This window comes from Tamandua tetradactyla, chromosome 5 (genome assembly GCF_023851605.1).
Source record: "Tamandua tetradactyla isolate mTamTet1 chromosome 5, mTamTet1.pri, whole genome shotgun sequence".
Classification (NCBI taxonomy): domain Eukaryota; kingdom Metazoa; phylum Chordata; class Mammalia; order Pilosa; family Myrmecophagidae; genus Tamandua; species Tamandua tetradactyla.
The window spans coordinates 193,121,428-193,133,529 of record NC_135331.1 but is presented as its reverse complement, the minus strand read 5'-3'; the positions used below and the strand labels follow the sequence as shown (position 1 = coordinate 193,133,529).

At 40.2% G+C, this 12,102-nt stretch overlaps 1 pseudogene; it reads left to right on the top strand.

Annotated features, from left to right (window-relative positions):
• Positions 1 to 4,398: 4,398 nt before the first annotated feature.
• On the top strand, positions 4,399 to 6,846 carry LOC143682952 (uncharacterized; annotated as a pseudogene).
• Positions 6,847 to 12,102: the final 5,256 nt, after the last annotated feature.

Below are 12,102 nucleotides of genomic sequence, written 5' to 3'. Positions count from 1 at the left end.
TTATTTGTTTATTTTCCTAACATTCAATTTTCTTTTCCCCCTTTTTTGAAATATATTTTTTAGTTGTTTTATAATTATATTTTCATTTTTTGAAAATTTATTTATATTTTTTATCGAAGTGTTATGTTTTCATATCTTTACTGATTTTTTCTTGGTTTCTTAATTTACTGTTTACTATTTACTATTTAACCCCCGAGCCCGCACCGAATCCCGAACCCCGAACCAGAACCCCGGACTCTGGGTGGGAACATGACTGTTTTCCGCGGACGTCCTGCCTACCGGACGCTGAGTGCCCCTAGGCAACAATGGATCCCTCCCCTAAGCCCCCAGGTATCTGCACAGCCCTGACCGTGGAAAGTCTTTCCTGTTCCTGCAACTGCAGAGCAAACCTCGGGCCTCCCAGCAGTTCCCACGGGTGATGTGAAAACTAGAAAGCGGCACTGGTGCCCTGAGAGCTGCAGGGCTGCCCAGCCTCAGGTGCGCTGGACCTTCTAGAGCTCACCTGTCGGTCCAGGTGCAGCGACCTAAGTCGGAGCCGGATCCCTTCCCCACCCCACTGGATGGCCTCCTCCGGGCCCCAGGGACCCGAGTCTACACGTGCTCGAGGGAACTGCTTTCCAACCTCGGCTTGCCCTGCCCTTCAGTCTCTGTCATTCTAACCTGACCCTCTCTCCCGTCCGAGCCCCCACCTCACTCTGCCGGTCTCCGCTGCATCTGGCCATTGGCCCGCGTCCTTCCCTGTGACAGGGCAGCGGTGTCCGTGGAAGATCCGGGTGGACTCGGAGACAATGTGCATTGCGTCCGCCAGACGGGGCCGGAGAACAGCTGTTCCGCGGGAAGGAAGGCGCTTTCCCGGTCAGGCGGAGGATGGCTGTGCTGACCCCAGGGCAGCTGTGCTGACCCCAGGGCGACCCGGGGCTTTGCAGGGCCACATTCCAGCCTCCAGAACACGTCCTGAGCTGTGACACGGCACCCACCCGCCAGGACCTGCCAAGACCCGCCCCGGACCCCTTGTGCCTGGAGGCCCCGAGGCAGGGCGCCTGGGTCCAGCTCACGGTCACCCTCGCAATAGCGTTAGCTGCCACCCGACTGTGTCCCCCCAAATTCTCCCACCCCCTCCCTCATTGTCACCCTCGTCCTGACTTGACATGGGACGCGGACCACTTGCTTGGGCCCTGCACTGAGCCATCCGCCTGGCCGCCACCAGGTGAGACCAGAGCACAGGTGGCCGAACGGGAGGGCCCGGGTGGGAGAGGTGAGCGTTCTGAGGGGTGAGGATCGGGGGACGGGAGGAGTGAAGGTCCTGTGTAGTGAGGGTCCCGGGGCGCGAGGGGTTGAGGGTCCTGTGGAGTCAGGGTCCCAGGGCGGGAGGGGTTGAGGGTCCTGTGGGGTCAGGGTCCCAGGGCGGGAGGGGGTGAGGGTCCTGTGTAGTGAGGGTCCCGGGGCGGGAGGGGTTGAGGGTCCTGTGGGGTCAGGGTCCCAGGACGGGAGGAGTGAAGGTCCTGTGTAGTGAGGGTCCCGGGGCGTGAGGGGGTGAGGGTCCTGTGGGGTCAGGGTCCCAGGGCGGGAGGGGGTGAGGGTCCTGTGTAGTGAGGGTCCCGGGGCGGGACGGGTTGAGGGTCCTGTGGGGTCAGGGTCCCAGGGCGGGAGGGGGTGAGGGTCCTGTGTAGTGAGGGTCCCGGGGCGGGACGGGTTGAGGGTCCTGTGGGGTTAGGGTCCCAGGACGGGAGGAGTGAAGGTCCTGTGTAGTGAGGGTCCCGGGGCGGGAGGGGTGAGGATCCTGTGGGGTCAGGGTCCCAGGGCGGGAGGGGGTGAGGATCCTGTGGGGTCAGGGTCCCAGGGCGGGAGGGGGTGAGGATCCTGTGGGGTCAGGGTCCCAGGGCGGGAGGGGTGAGGGTCCTGTGTAGTGAGGGTCCCGGGGCGGGAGGGGTGAGGGTCCTGCCGCATCCCCCAAGGGACTGCCCAGGACCCCCAGGGGACCTCACAGGAACCCCCCCCCCCCATGGAAGTAAAGGTAACTGAGAAGCATTTAACAGCTTAAACTAACCAAATTAGCAATGTCATTCTTAAATGATGAGCCACCCAATTAAAGAAGGTAGTCTTAAAGAACAGAATGGCTTAAGACTCTTTAACTGCAGCACAAGGCAGGACCTGTGCCCTTGTAAACATGCAGAGTTGTGTGTATATTCCTGGTCACTCACAGTATTTCACATCTTTACATCATATGCAAGAGCACATACACAGTATTGATCAGTTGTCAACTGACTCCCTTTCTACTTGGTTTACTTCTCTTACTGTTTTTGTATTTCTTTGTAGGAATATGTGCCTTATGTATTACATTGTTATTATTCTGTTGTATTTCTTACTGTTTCTTTAGTGTATGGATGTGATGTCTGTCCTATGGGCAGTGCAAACTCTTATGTAGGAGTGGATTGTGGCAACTAAATGGAAATAAGTCCCTGGGCATGTAGGAAGACTGCCTAGCAAGAACAATGTTGGAGAAAGTGAAAAATATCTCCCTGCAAGGGAAAAACTGTAATCACAGATATAAAATGGCATTGATTGTATCTTAGTCTGAAACATTCACCTTAGTAAAGCATCAGTTCTTAGGCCCTTTTAATGATGGCACTGGAGACCTGATGTGCTCAAATTATATGGAATGTCTTTCTTCCAAAATCGTACACATGTTGCCCACTGCAGTCCAGTTCTGTGTGGGGCACTAATTCTCCAGACTGGCTGCCACCACAGAATCTCTCTTGCTTCATAAATCTCTGTCTACTGTGCCTGGCATGCTTTCTTTTTTGGCAGCACAAGCCCATGTTTTGCATGAACTCAGTTTGAGCCCGAACACCTGTTTTTTTTTTTTTTTTTAAAGAGTCATAGATTTTATTTCAAAATGTAAACATCACTAAACATGCATACACGTTAAAACAATAAAATTAACAATTTTGTTAATCTTTTCCTTTTTTGCATAGGACATTATTACAATATAGAATTTATGCCATACAAAATACATATAAAGTTTCATCCAATCAAGCCAAGGCCAGACTGGGCGCCGTACAACTGTAATACTTCAGTGTAGTGATCAACAAAAGATGAAATGTGGTCTTCAGAAGCATGGGATAATGGTTGTTAAAAACAACAACAAAAGTTCCGAACACCTGTTTTTTCTCATCAGTTCCAATACTTTATTTCTTTCCAGAAATTTGTCCATTTCAGCTTGGTAACATAATGTATTGCATACAATTGTTGATAGTATTCCTTTATAATCATTTTTATTTCTGTGCATTTGGTAATAATGTTACCCCATTCATTTCTGGTTCTTCTCTTTTATTCATTGTCAAGCTACCCAAAGGTTTGCCAATTTTGTTGATATTTTCGAGAAAGCAGCTTTGATTTTCATTGATTGTCTCCACTATTTTCCTGTTCCATATTTCATTTATTTCTGCTCTAACATTTCTTATTGCTTTCTTTCTGCTTGCTTTATGTTTAACTCCCTTCTTTTTCCAAATTCTCAGCGTGGAAGCCTAGGTTATTGGGTCAAGATCTTTCTCCTGTCTTAATATAGGCAATTATAGCTGCAAATTTCCTTTTAAGCACTGTTTTATAGGTATTCCATAAGTTTGGGGATGTTTCATTTTCACTCCATTCATTTCAAATTGTTTTCTAATATCTTTTTTTATTCTTTGGTTATTTAGGAGTGTGTTGTTTAATTTCCACATAACTGTGAGATCACCACATTTTCTTCTGTTTTTGTTTTTGAATTTCGTTCCATTGCAAATGGAAACATCCTTTGAAATTTTTTGAGGTTTGTTTAATGTTTAGCATATGGTCTGCCCTGGAGAATGTTCTATTAGTGCTTGAGAATAAAGTATATTCTGCTGTTGTTGGGTAGAGTTTTCTATAGATGACTGTTAAGTCTAGTTGGTTTATAGTGCTGTTCATGCCTTATGTCTACTTATTGATTTTAATTGTTATATCTTCCTTTTTATCATTATGAAATAGTCTTCTTTATGTCTATATTTTATTTTACAGTGTATCTATCTGATATTAATATATTCACTCCAGCTTTCTTGAAGTTGGTGTTTACATTTTATATATTTTTTACATGCTTTTACTTTCACCATCTGGTATGTCTTACCACAATGCATATAATTGGGAAAACTGTGTTCCCTTTAGTCTAAAAGATACTCTGTTCTTGGAGCAGCCACAATATCTAGGAAACTTGCCTAAAACCTACTTCTCCCTGATCACATATATCAACTATAAAGTTATTTGTGTAAGGACATCCTAACCATTTATCTCCTCATTTTATTGACCCAATAAAAAGCAATGAAGGCCATTACTTCCCAGAGGCAGTGGCAGCAAGACACGTGGACAGAGGGATGATGCATTCTTCAAAAGCACTGCAAAAGTAAGAGTTCTTAGCTGGTTATCCCAATACATATTTACTGTCGCTTGTTCAGACATATTTACTGTCGCTCTCACACAATGGGAGCTCTTGATCTGTCTCCTACATTTTCTGTGTCTACTGAGGATGCTGCCTGCTCCAGGAACCAGAAATTCCACTTTCTTCAAAAGGCTTTTCCTATTTTCAGAGTGTGGATCTGTTTCCTTGCAATGGCTTGGAGCCTCAAACACCAACAAGGAATCAACACCCAAGAACCAGTGACTTTCCAGGATGTCGATGAGAACTTCACTGAGGAGAGGCCCTTGTTGGATTCTATTCAGAGAAAACTATACAAATGTGTAATGTTGGAACAACCCAGCTTCAGTGCAGTATCAGCATGGCAAAGTGGGTCTCGTCTCTCACTTAAAGCAAGAAGAGGAGCCAAGGACAAAGGAGACAAAAATGCACCAAGGTACTTGTTCATATTGGGAGACTTCATCTAAAACCAAATGCTCAATTATTATGGATGATATTTTTGGGAAGGAAGCCTTCAATGGTATGAAAATGGAAGTAATTCATCTTAGAGAGAAGCCTCCCAAGTACGCTCACTTGTTTGACATCTTCAGCATAGGTACTCATCATACTCAGCAAATAGGAAGGCACGATGAGAAGAGTCCCTATTATCACCAGGATTATGGGTAACTTTCAAAGACAGCTCACATTGCATGAGCATTTGTGGTGGAAGAAAACTATATGAATGTCATCAGTGCCAAAAGACCTTTACTATGAAATCTTCCCTTACATGTCACAAGGGAATACACACTGTAAGTGCAATGCCTGTGGTAAAGCTTTCAATAATCCTTCAGCCCTTACAGGTCATGTCAGGACTCATACCAAAGAGAAGCCCATTGAAAGAGGTAAGTGTGGAAATACATTATGAACTGTCTCCTTCCTGAAGATACATGTACTTGAGAATTCACACTGGAGAAAGACTTTATGAGTTTGATTCACACTGGACAGCAGTCCTATGAATGTCACAATAGTGGAAAATCTTTCCAGCATCCTTCACATCTTAAGAATATGTCTGGAGTCACACTAGAGAGAAACCTCATGAGTGCACATAGTGTGGAAAAGCCTGCCAATGGACATCTAACTTTAATTTGCACAGAAAAACCACCTGATAGAGAAAACATATGAATGTAAAGAATGTGGGACAATCTTTGGTGATCTTGTATCAAGAAGGAAACATGAAATTCACAGCCTAAAGAAACCCATTGAATGTAGACTGTGTGGAAAAGTCTTCAAAACTAGTCAATCCTTAAGACACACATGGATTTTCACGCTGGAGAGAAACTGTATGGTTTTACTATGTGGGAAAGCCTCAGCACAAGCTTGAATCTAACTGCACACAGAAAAATACATAGTCAAGAGAGACACTGAATTCACTCTGTGTGAGAAAGTCTTCAGTGATTATTTATCATGGAGAAGACTTATGATCATTCATCTTGTAAAGAAATATGTTGAAGATAAACAATGTGGAAAAAGCTGCAGAAACCAGTCAACCCTTAAGATCTGCATGAGCACTCACACAGGAGAGTAACCTTATGAATGGGATCATTGTGGGAAAGCTTTCAGCAGAGGCTCTAATCTTAATGTGCAGAGAAGAATACATGCTGGGTGGAAACCTTATGAATGCCTTTTCTGTGGGAAAGCCTTCAGTGGTCATTTCTTAGTAGTCATGTGAATTTTACTGGGGAGAGAAGCTCTTTGTGTCATCATTGTGGAAAAGGCTACAGTGAACATGGCATCTTTAAAAGAAATAAGCTCAGACTCATAGATGTAAGGAAGGTAAGAAAGTCCTCATGAGCTCTCACTGTAGTGTGCACAAAAGAATAGATATAACTTGGGAGAAACCCAATTTTTATAATGAGAAGATTCGTTTCTCATCACTCAAGGGACCTGTGAGAACTTGCACTGGGAAGAAAACTTCTATCATTGTGTATTAGTTAGGGCTTTCTAGAGAAGCAGAATCAACAGGAAATGTTCATAAACATAAAATTCATAAAAGTGTCTCAAGTAACCATGGGAACATAGAGTCCAAAATCTATAGGGCAGGCTGTGAGGCTGACGGCTCAGATGAAGGGTCTGGATGAACTCCAAAGGAGAGGTTCGCTGGCTGAAGGAGCAGTGAAAAAGTCTCACTTCTTCCTTAAAAGCCTTCAACTAATTCAATTACATCGTTGTGGGAGACATGTCTTAGTTAATCTCAGACGTAGTCAACCACAGATGCAATCAACTGAGTGATGATTTAATCAACAAGCTATGAGCTATCTTTGCAGCAATGGTCAGGCAGTGCTTGCCTGACCAGAGAACAGGACATGATCATTTGGCCAAGTTGACACCAGAACCTAACAGGTTTGATCATATCAGGGCAGCCCTCTTCAAAATAAAAGTTCCATATGGTCAGGGTGAGAACCAGAAAACAAAAGCTGAAAAATTCTGATCAATTAAACAGAAGCTATGTTATAGATCTGGAATAAGTGGAACTGAATGCTAAAGAACAGTGTACTGTTTTGAAAGGATTGTGTATACCAGCACAGCCACGTTCTTTAATCCTGATTCCGTATTGTAGGCTGGAAACCTATGATAAGATTTTTTTCCATGGAGATTGACCCACTCATTTGTGGGTGTGGTCTTTGGATTAGATGAAAATGTGACTCTGCCCATTCAAGGTGGATCTTGACTAGTTTACTGGAGTCCTATAAAAGAGGAAACATTTTGGAGAAATGTTTGGAGACATTTGGAGAAAAACATTTTGGAGAAAGACAGTTTCTTCAGAGCTCACAGAGATGCAGACATTTGAAGATGCTTGGAGTGTTGACAAAGAGAACAGACACCTACAAGACACCCCAGGGAAGCTGTTTGAAACCAGAAGCCAAAGATTCCAGCAGACCATGCATCTTCCCAGCTGACTTCTGGACACATCAACTTTTCTTGAGCCAAGTATCTGTCTCTGGATACCTTAGTTTGAATATTTTTATAGCTTTAGAACTGTAAACTTGCAATGTAATAAATTCCCTTTAGAAAAGTCAACCTATTTCTGGTATATTACATTCCAACAGCCTTAGCAAACCAAAGCAGATAGTGAACAAACACAACCAACAAGAAAACCCTAGGTAAAAGAGAGAATAACCTCCGTGAAAAACTAATCAAAGAAATAAGATAGAAATAATAGATGGAAACACTGTTTTTTATGGATTGGATGTCTCAACCTTATTGTGATTTCAACTCTTCTCTAGGTCAATGCAATCCCAACAAAATCTAATTATTATTTTCACAAATTAACAAACTTCTTTTATTATTTATACAGAAATGCAAAAGATCTAAAATGTTCCCCAGACCTTAAAAAGAAAAAACTTAAAGAACTCATAATGCCTGACGTCAAGGTGTGTTAGAAAGCTGTAATGATCAAAACCACACAGTATTCCAAAAGTTAGATCATTTTTCAATAGACTAGACTAAAAAGTATAGTTGTAGTCGTGCACGTATATTCTCTGCACATACGTTCCACTGGGATAACCAGTGGAAAAATAATAGTCTTTTCAACCATGAAACAATTGGACATCATTATCTAAAGCTCACTCATTATACAAAATTAATTCAGAATGGATTTAAACCTATATTTAAACTGCAAAATAACAAAATGTTTACAATAAACAGAGGATACAATTTTTCTAAACTTGGATTAGATGAAAAGTCCTTTATATGATACCAAAAGATTGGCCCATTTAAAGAAAAATAGAGATACATTTGACTTCATCAAATTCAAAACTTATGAAGCCACAAAAGTTGAGATGACCAGAGATGAATTGAAAGTTGAGTTTGTAATTTACCACATTGCACATGAAGCACCTGCAAACATTTCTAGGGATTCTCAAGATGTGCATCTTTGTCCAGGAAGGATGGCTAAGGTATGGACAGCTACCTTCTGCATATTAATTCTGTTCAGCTTAATTGAAGTGTGGTGAACATCAGGCATTACATTGAAGTGGCAGCCAAACTCTGGGCTCTTGCATCCTTCATTCTGAAGTGCTAGAATGTTTACTTTTCAAATCCTGGAAGCAAAAATTAAACTAATAAATGCCAACTTATTTCACTGAAAGAAGGCCACTGCTGCTTTTTAGCTGTTTGAGGTACTTTATAAACTCCAGAAGAACTCATAATACTTATCTCAAAATATGCATTATGGGGAAAATTAATTGACATAATGAACTTAATGTGTCCAATATTTTCTCAATAAATTGTTATTATTATCATCTTTTTTTAGAATGTTGATCTGAACCAGATAAATTACATAAAGTACTGATTTCCTGAAGTTTACCTGTATGCAAAAACCCTAATGTATGGATTTTTATATGGAAGAGAGAAAAAGGCTAATGAACTTTGGTATGTGCATTTAGGGCTGAACCTCTACAACCCGTGCCAATGCAATGATAGAGGAGAAAGAACCACATAGTAAACAGAATAAAAGCCTTGCTGTATTTTGAGTATTGGTTTATTCTGACATTTTCATTATGTTCTAATTTAATGATATTTAATTTCATTATGTTCTAATTTAATTTCTACTGTCATACACATATGAAAGAAGAATTTTATTATTTTTTAAAATTTTCTTTTCTCTTCCATCCCCCAACAATCTATATCAGCAACGTTAGCCCCTGGTCCACATATAACCTGGCCTGATCCATGATCGGGTTGGGCACTGATTTTATTCATCTCTCTACTTCTACACATCAAGACTATTCTTGATAGTGATCCATGTTTGGATTGTGGTGCCTGTCTTAGTTCCCTTTGTCCTGCCTCATGTCAGATATTCCTGGCAGTTTATCTAACACCAATCCGGGCTTCATTATCTTTCTCCCTTTCTTGGGTAAGCCAGCTTAGAACAGAGCTCGTAGAGTTCCCTGAGCTGCTCTGGCTCTGACTGGAGCATCATGGGTCCTCCAGAGAATCAGCACCTGAACCACACCAAGTCAAAGGGGTAAAGGAAATGCCCAGCCTCACAAGGAAACTTGCTGCGGACAGAGGTTTAGGGACATTTGGGGAAGATCTAGTGGATATGCCTCTGGGAATATAATTGCTAAGAGCCTTTAAATACCTATTAATTTTTGCATTGCCACAGAGGTTTATATTCTGCTCTTCCAGACCAAATTTCTCTCAAACAGATGACTCCTAGGACTTAAATACCTGTCTTAGTTTTTGCAGGTCTTTCAAATTACTTTCATTTTAGTTTGAACTACTGTGAAGATGTTAAATCTGCATTCAAAAGTTGGGGGTTGTTTTTCCATGGAATAAAGATCTATTTCTCCTTGAAAACTTGTAGGAAGTTCTAAGGCATTTTGAGATTTCAAAAGTATTTTTGAGAATTAATCTAGTTTTGTTTGAATTACTGATTTGTAATTTTCTGCCTTTATTTCAGATTCAGATAATGGAGAAGAACTAGCAGAGTGAGTATCTCTGGGGAAATTCTTAATGCAGCTGAAATCTGACCTGAAGGCCACTCAGACTTCTCCATCAGTGAATTACCCATGCCACTTGTTTGCAGAGAATCCCACTAGCCATGTTTTAGGATGGTTATGGGCTATTTACAAGTCCAGAATTAAACTTAGTGCAATTTCCAGGTAGGCAGTGAATTTCAGAGTCCCACTTGGGTATTCATAAATCTTCCTCAATGTTCCTATTAAGGTGTGTCTCCATTTATGTTTACTTCAAACAAATTACCTTCCTAAAATAGACTACATTAATCTGTGTCAACTAAGGCAGGTTTACAATGGCACATTCTGATATCTCTAGGAGAAAACATGAACCTATGATGGAACTTCTACCTTAATATTGAAAACATTGGGTTGCATTATGCTATACCATATGCAAAAAGACCTGTAGAATATTTATTCAATCTATCTAAGAAATAAAATAATAATTTCCTATATTTTTATGTGATAGGGCAAAAATCAGACTACTGATTAATGTTAGGAATTGCTTAAGATAGACAATTTTTTATTCGCTTATGGATTGTAGAAATTGAAATTCACTTGGTCATCGATTAATTCTACTTTGTGCTTTTTTCCTGAATATTTCCTGATTGGAATTGTATATATTTATAGGAGAATCTCAGTAGTTGCTAAACTGCTTGATCAAAGGAAAAAAAGTAAAAAAAAAAAGAGACTTGTGACATGAACCACATATGTCAGTAAGGTATTTCATTTTACTTCACTTATTCCTTATATATCTGAATTATGTAATCATTTCTTAATTGTGTAATTAAGGAAAGTGAGGTTTAAGGAGATTAAACAATGAGTTCAGTGTTCACTGCTTCTCAGTTTATTTTACATTTCTCTACCTTTCTACTTCTGTCTTTGTTGCCACTGCTTTAACCCGTCATACAGAGGTTCTTTAATATGTTGTTCCTTTCTTCACTCATGTCTTCAATTCTTTACTAGGCAATTTGCTCTCTTATTATATGGTCAAAATTATTGTACATTTTAATGACAACTACTGTTCTTACCTGAGACTGCTCACATTTCCCCTTAACCTCTGCTTACAGCAGTGACCTTAATCAGCTCTCTCAGATTGCAGGATGAGATTTTAGGAGTTATTGTGGATTAAACACTCATCATGATCTATTGAACAAGCAAGAATTTTGGCCTAAGGAATGTGCATTTTGGAAATGAAGTACAATTATTTCAAAATGATTTAGAACCTGAGAATTCTACTTTAAATTGGCTGCCTGTTACAGCTTTACATAAATATTCAGGAAAACTGTCCAATAATGTGTAGAATTCCAAGATCATTTCTGCTAGGTGAGGGTTCCCAGCAGTTCCTCCAGAGCTGCACCCCAGGACACCCTCTCCCGTGCAGAAGACACAGCACTGAACCCAGTGAAAGTGAAGAGATCTGTCCTCTGGTATCCACAGTGCATAACATATAGATTCTGAAAAATCCCTGAGGGTCCTGGAATCTGACTCATTTTTACTAGATTTTATTGTATTTGGATTAATTGAGTGATTTATTCAAGTACTTCAACAATGTAATTTATAACAGTTATCTTTACATCAATTTATTTTAAGTAAATAAGTGCATTCGACAATTAGCAATGTATCATTTCATTAACAAGCAATTGATATCGGTCATAATAAATAAAAGATATGTCAATGAACCATTCCTTAATTATTCAATATTAATTAGTTATAGTTAACTGCTAAATACTGTATGCCTGATAATAATTTTCTTGGTAGCTTTACCAAATTAAAGTTTACCAATGTAAACTGGGTTATTTAAACATTTGTATTTTATAGTTCATGCTGGAAGAAGGAAAATAATACATTTCAAATATGCAGAACAGTTTTATTCTTGATGACTGAACTAAGACTCAAACTTTAAACTCTATCTGTCAAATTATATAAAATATAAAATTATTCTCATTATAAGATTATTCCAGAATATTTTTGTAAAATGAGACATGATAAAAAGAAGCAACATAATTCCATAAATAAAGAATAACTAATATTAACATTCTATGTGTGTCTGTCAATTATTATGGTAAATTTTATATTATTGTGATCATGCTGTAAAGTTTTAATTCAAATTCACATTTGTTTTTTCCCTTTCAGACATTCAACTCATTTGTGCAAAATATGAACAAAGTGAAATAC